The following is a 7,511-nucleotide window of genomic DNA, read 5'->3' as shown; positions in this document are numbered from 1 at the left end:
GTCAGCCTGGATCTTTGTACTCGAATCTCTGGAATGGGGCATGAATCCAGATTCTCCTGACTCAGAGATGAGATTGCCAGTGTCTGAGCCTCAGCCCATGTGTGTGTGCCCACATGCTGTGCCTATGTGTGCTTGCAAGTCTCTGTCTAACACACCATAACAAAGTGGAGAACAACCAAACTACTTTTCTTTTGTAAAGGTGTAAATCTCTCATTTGGAGAATACAAAAAGGTGATTTCCACCTTTGATTTATTTCCCAATTTGCGATTGTTCTTAGTTGTGAAATTCAGACACTTCATGTGCAGGAAATGAGTCAGATTTGATGGACCTCCTTGATGCTTATCCTCTGGGCTTCAAGTCAAGTTGCAACTCTTTCCAAATTGGATTTGGCAGAACTCAGCCAAAATTATGTTGCACTGCTTGCAGCACCGCAGCCTCTGCTTTCCACTGAGGTGTGTCTTTAATGCAAAAGAGAATTCTCGCTGAAGCCTCGAATACAAAATAAAAACAGAACATTCAGGTCAGCTGGTTGATTCCAGAACCGACAAGTACATCCACCATTTTCTAATTTAACTCCTGCCTGTTATCAGGAACATTTCCGATACTGTTCCAGCTGGTCATCTCCGCCTCAAGCCAGGATATCTGGATGATGCACTTTTCTCCAAACTTTTGGACAACCAGGAAAGAAGTTTCATCTGGAATGAAGGGAAAGAGGATGGAAATATGGCCAAGAAACTCAACTCTTATTCAAGGTGTCAAAGGACGTTCATAACAGTGAAAGCAATTTTTCAGCTGAGGAAACAATTCCCCATCTTGGTCCAAGGCCTGGGTTGAATCCATTTGGAACTCACTGACAGGTTGTGATTACCTACTGCTTGTGCTTAGCTCTCTGCTGCAGGACTTACATTTAGGGTGAAATTGGCCAGGTTCTACAGTTTAGGTTTAGTTTAGTTCTTTGTCACGTGTACCGAGGTACAGTGAAAAGCTTTTTTGTTGCATGCTAACCAATCTGCAGAATGATCTTACAGAGGTGCATAAAATCATGAAAGGAGTAGATCAGTTAGACGCACAGAGTCTTTTCCCCAGAGTAGTGGAATCGAGAACAAGAGGGCATAGGTTTAAGGTGAAGGGGGAAAGATTTATAGGAATCTGTGGGGTAACTTTTTCGCACAAAGGATGGTGGGTGTATGGAACGAGCTACCGGAGGAGGCTGTTGAGGCAGGAACTATCACGGCATTTAAGAAGCAATTAGATAGGTACATTGATAGGACAGGTTTAGAGGGTCATGGGTCGTAAGCAGGCAAGTGTAGATGGGACATGTTGGTCGTTGTGGGCAAGTTGAGCTGAAGGGCCTGTTTCCACACTGTATGACGCTATGACTATACATATTTACAATCAAGCCATCTACAGTGTAGATACAGTGCTGAATGCAAAATAAAGTCCAATAACGTCCAATTAAAGAAAGTCTGAGGATTCCTGCATAGTCTGTCGTATCTGTGGAAGTTGGTGAGAGTTGTTGTGGGGCATGCCGGACATCCTAAGCCATCTAGGGATTGGGAGCCGCTCCTGTAGACCGAAAAGCAGACTTTGGGACTTTGGAAATGGCCCCAAAACACGAAGGCGCCCACATGTGTAAATTTGCAAAAAAATAATTTCACTGTGCAGTTGCACGTGTCAAATAAAGCACTATTGATTGAATAATCTCACATTCCCTTCTGAAAGTCCACTACCACTGCCCTTTCTGGAATTGCATTTCAGGTTCAATTTCAGGTTCAAGTTAGTTAAAACAGAACTGTTTTTTTGCTGTAGGTAGACACAAAATGCTGAATTGACTCAGCGGGTCAGGCAGCATCTCTGGGAAAAAGGAATAGGTGACGTTTCCAGCCTCAACCCTTCTTTATACTGTAGGAAGGGTCTGAAGAAGGGTGTTAACCCTAAACCCTTCGGTCCAAACCAGCATCTGCAGCCTTTCCAACACATGTTTTTTGCTGTAAATCTGTGTTCTCTGTTGCCTGTCAGGACTGCCTCATAATTTCCCTTTAAAATAGTTACAATCTCCACTTTACAGAAGTCAGCAGTTTTAGAACAGAATAACAATTATTTTACATGCAAAATAATTACTAAATTAAATAGTACACTGCCTTTCATGTGAGTATCATTCTCTTTTTGATCTATTTGCATCAATTCATAGAACGATTCCACAGTTTTATAGGACCACGAGAACAAAATTATATAACATGTCTCAGCATGAGATGTGTTATTACAAAATGTCACAGTCTTGTTCACAGAAAAACTAATTAAATAATACCAGGGGCACGGGTTATCGCTGCAGGATAATCATGATAATTGCAAATCTGATATTTTAGTATTAAAAGTAATGAAGAAATGCCAGAATCCAACTATTAGCAAAATTAAAGTTCTAGAAGCCAAACTGCAGTATCAGGTTCAAAAAGAGTCATTTTAACATATCATTATCTGATATGCAGCAGACCTAATGGCTCTTCAGTTTAGAGCCCCAAACTGGATAGAATTGGAAACTTAATTCATGATTCGCCATCAGATAGGATACTAAGAGGCAAGTTAATGACACATCTTCCTGATTCATTATTCAAGGTTCCTTTTTCTGGTCATCATTCGCAAAGCCAAAATTTAACCTGTAATATAGTGAAGTTATGCTAGAAAAGTTCCAGTTCCACAAATTGATGTGCATGTATCTGTCGGTCAGGCAGCATCTCTGGATAACATGGATGTGATGTTTTGGGGTCCAGACCAATCTTCAAAGTGAAACACTTGGACAGGTGCATGGATAGGATAGGTTTAGAGGCATATTTCTGCCAACGCAGACGGGTGGGACTAGTGCAAATGAGGAGTGTAGGGCAACATGGGCAAGATGGGTCAAAGGGCCTGTTTCAATGCTGTATGACTTTATGACTTCAGGGATGCTACCTGACCCTCTGAATTACTCCAACATCTCTGGAGAACATGGATAAGTGATGTTTTGGATCAAGACCCTTCTTCAGACAAACATGCAAGAGAATGTACTACAAATTCGATAAGTATTTTATGGGGCAGGCAGTATCTGAAAAAAGAGAACGTTTTGTTTTAGTTTTAATTTCTGATTTATTCCTCGTCCCTCGGTAGTCCAACGTCACTCAATGATCATGTCAAGATGAACCATGATATGGGACAGGAGACACATCTAGGTCAGATTGGGTTAAGACTCAAGATTCTCTTGAGTAGAAGAGTTGATGATCAAATTGGGTTTTACAATAACTTAGCACCTTTGTGAACAATTATTATGACACTGGCATTTTACTTTCACAATATTTTGAAATAGACTCAATTTGGAAAATAGCATAATGGGGTTTGAAGTTCAAATTCTCCAGATTATTATTGAAAATGCTATCCAATTGGATCGAAATCCAATTCAGTTTTGAAATTTATGATTGACTCCACTTCTCTCACCTTTTAGACTTATAGACTTTAAAAATACAGCATGGAAACAGAGTCTTCGGCCCACCAGCGATCACCCTCATACACTAGCACTATCCTGGGACAATTTACAATTTTTACAGAAGCCTAACCTACAAACATCTTTGGAGTGGGAGGAAAATGGAGCACCCGGAGGATACCCATACGGTCACAGGGATAGTGTACAAATTCCGTAAAGACAGCACCCGTACTCAGGGTTGTTTTGTTTTAATGGTGTTTTGGATTAATGCCTTGTTCTTTTCTTTCACTGCCTTGCAGAATTTATGTACGATTTATGGATGACTTCTGCTTTTGTGCGTTGTCTGAGTCCTTGTGCCTGTGTTGCTGCTGCAAACAAGATTTTCATCGTAACTGTACCTCACCGTACTTGCACCTGAGACAATAAACTCGACTTGACGTTGCACAAATGGTCATGTAGCATTTCACTGAAGGTTTAGGTAAAATCCAGAACTTGCCACACATCAAAACAGTCATAACATTATTATCTGCCCTTCAGTAATATAATATAATTTGTTTCCCAGGAGCAATTTCATGTGTCCGGGATTAATGTCCAGTGCACCATCCTTAGACAAGTTATGGTTTAGACTTCAGAGATAAAGCATGAAAACATACCCTTCCACGGATGAACACGGAGGGGAGGCTGGCTGGACTATGGTGCCATCCTCGTCTGGGTGCCATTTATGTTATGTTGTGTCGTGGACTTTCCGTGTTTGTGCTTTTTTTTAATTCAATTTCAATTTTATTTTTAATATGTTTTATTATTTTTTTTAAATTTTATTTTATTTTTTTATGATACTGCCTGTAAGGGAAATTCATTTCGTTGTCTCAAATTGAGACAATGACAATAAATTTGAATACAATACAATACAATTCAGTCCACCGAATTCGTGCCAACCATCGTTCACCTCACATACTAGCACTATCCTACGTACTAGGGACAATGTACAATCTTCACCAAAGCCAATTAGCCTACAAACCTGTACGTCTTTGGCATGTGGGTGGAAACCGGAGCACCCAGAGAAAACCTACATATTCACTGGAAGAACGTACAAACGCCGTGCAGACAGCACCCGTAGTCAGCTTCGAACCCAGTTCTCTGGTGCTGTAAATCAGCAACTCTACCGTTGCGCCACCATAATGCCTCCTTATCCTGTGCCTCCCTAATCTTTAAACTAAAATAGAACCATCATTCCCCTCATCCAAATAATAACTCCAGTGCTCAGAAGAAAAAAACGCTTAAAAATTATTTAAAATTTGGTGGAAAATAATTGAAACTAGAATCACACCATGCTATTCAAGCTGAGTTGTTTTGTTCACATCCATCGAAAAGAAACCCAGAACCGAGACACAAGAGGCTGCAGGAACTCAAAATTCTTTATTCCAACCTTACGTTCAGGAGTCACATGAAACACTAGTTTGGAAAGGCGGATTAATGAAGGTGCTTTGTGTAGATTCCCCGTCAAACAGGAAGCCAGAACAATGTTTGTTATATCGGAGGCTGTGAATATGTTATAGGAAGGGATTACCGTGTACAAATAGAAGCTTCCACAGCCTGAATACATGTTTCTGTGCTTCTGCGTGGAAACAGTTATCCAGAGGCCGCAGTTTACATTGTGATAAGTAATCTGGGGGAAATCAATGCTCAAAGACTTGTGACCTTTGTGTGGCCCTCTCTCCCATTTATCTCCCAGCACTAAAGCCTTCATAAATATAAGCTGCTGCGATATCTCACTTCCCGTCACGGCTGGAGGCCAGACCCTGACTCCCAGAACTAAAGAAAGAGGAGGACCCCATCCCTGCGAACTTAAGAGGAGATTAGATAGAGAGCATGTTGATGCCAGGGCCGTCTGATGTCATTGGGTCAGGTTGATGAAGAGCAAGCCAATCCTTTGTGACTGATCGCTTTACACAATGTACAAGTGGCTTAGTTTGCTGAATGCCTACAAATTCCTGATTTCAGATTGAATCAAATAATATTTTACCGTTCACAATTGAAAGAGTTATTTCTTTTTCCTCTCATATCTTTTCTTTTTCACTCCCAGTCCTGAAATGCATAAGTTATTTAAACAAATGTTGGAGTAAATCAACAGGTCAGGCAGCTTCTCTGGGAGAACATGGATAGGTGACGTTTCAGGTCGAATCCCTTCTTCACTTCCCTAACATCACCTACCCGCGTTCTCCAGAGATGCTGCCTGACCTGCTGAGTTACTCCAGCACTTTGTAAACTTTTCTGTATCAACCAGCATTTGCTGTTCTTTGTTTCTACGTAAATTATTTGACTTTGGCTATCAGAATACAGAGTTTCACAATGAGAATCATCTGGGCCTTTTGATAAAGTATGTTAAAAAGAACTGATAGCACAAATAATTCAATGGAAAAAATATATTATCAGGCATGACTCAGACTCTGAATGTAGTTCTCTTCCTTCTGAGTCATAGGTTTGTGGGTTCAAATCCCATTCCAGATGCTTGATTGCAAAAACCCATAGGACTCCTGAGAGAGGGAGCTATACTCCGACTGAGGAATTAAACTGAGACCAGACTGCCTACTCTTCCAGCTGGATGTAGATCATGGCCTTATTTTGAACCATAGGGGAGTTGTCTTTGACATTGTGGCCAATATCAGTACAACCAGCTGAGACCCATGATCAGTCTGTATGTAGACTGCGGCAGCTTGCTAGGCTATATAGCTGCTCTAGTTCCTGCACTTCACTTCACTGCACTACAAGAAATTGCAGAGTTGTGGACGTAGCCCAGACCATCACGCAAACCAACCTCCTTTGCATTGACTCCATCTACACTTCACACTGCCGCGGCAAGACCACCAGCATAATCAGGGATGAGTCTCACCCCAGTCACTCCCTTTGTCCCCTCTCCCATAAGGCAAGAGGTATAGAAGTGTGAAAATGCACACCACTAGATTCAGGGACAGTTTCTTCCCATTTGTTATCAGGCAACTGATCCATCCTATCACAAACTAGAGAGTAGTACTGACCTACCCTCTATCTCATTCGACACCTTCTGACTATCGTTAATTGGACTTAAACCGTTATTCCCTTTATCCTGCATCTGTGCACTGTGAACGGCTGATTCTAATCATATAGAGCCTTTCCACTGACTAGATAGCACGCAACCAAATGTTTTTTCACTGTACCTTGGTATACGTGACAATAATAAACAAAAGTAAAACTTAATTGTTAATGAGGAAAGAACAAAACGCTGGAAGAATTCAGCAGGTCAGGCCGCATTTCTGGAGGGAAAAGCACGCTTGATGTTTCAGGTCGGGACCATTTCCTGTCCATTTCCCTACACAGTTTCTGCCTGACCCGCTGAGTTCCTTCAGAGTTTTATTTTTTTGCTCAAGAAGCATTTGCAATCTCTTGGGTCACCTCTCTGGGCAATGTCCACGCTGCAGCTTCTGAGACCTTCTATTCTACCACTGAACATTTAGGATGAAGGCAGAGGGAGCACTAAATGCCATCCCTTTCCTCCTAACTTAGTTTATGGCTCAATTGTGTAAGATGGAGTTCTGAACCCTACAGACCAAGCGTAGTATCTGTTCTTATCAGTTTAATATCTGATATGTCCCTTATCTAGGATCCATATATTAAATTGGTGGTGGCACAGTGGCACAGCGATAGAGTTCGTTCCTTACAGCGCCAGAGACACCACGTTTGATCCTGACTATGGATGCTGTCTGTACTGAGTTTGTACATTCCCTGTGACTGGGCTTTCTCCGGGAGCTTTGGTTTCCTTCCAAAGGCATGCGGGTTTGTAGGTTAATTAGCGTCTGCAAATTGTCTCGAGTGTGTAGGATAGAAGTAATGTACAGGTGATCATTGGTTGGTGCGGACTTGGTCAGCCAAGGGGCCTGTCTCCACATTGTATCTCTAAACTAAACAAAATCAGTGAAGTTTCAGGTTGAATTCCACCCATCAGTCGGTCACCAGCTGCCATAATGCATCATAGTATCACGAGATAACAAGTATCAGTGAATGCCCATATGCCTGCGACCAGGCT

General features: G+C 41.6%; 1 pseudogene; it reads left to right on the top strand.

The window, feature by feature from the left end:
* The first annotated feature begins 7,016 nt into the window (after window positions 1-7,016).
* Window positions 7,017-7,131, top strand: LOC129704407 (U2 spliceosomal RNA; annotated as a pseudogene).
* The last annotated feature ends 380 nt before the right edge of the window (window positions 7,132-7,511 follow it).

The sequence above is a fragment of the Leucoraja erinacea genome, chromosome 15 (assembly GCF_028641065.1).
Source record: "Leucoraja erinacea ecotype New England chromosome 15, Leri_hhj_1, whole genome shotgun sequence".
NCBI classification, from domain to species: Eukaryota; Metazoa; Chordata; class Chondrichthyes; order Rajiformes; family Rajidae; genus Leucoraja; species Leucoraja erinaceus.
This window is presented reverse-complemented; position numbering and strand designations above follow the sequence as displayed.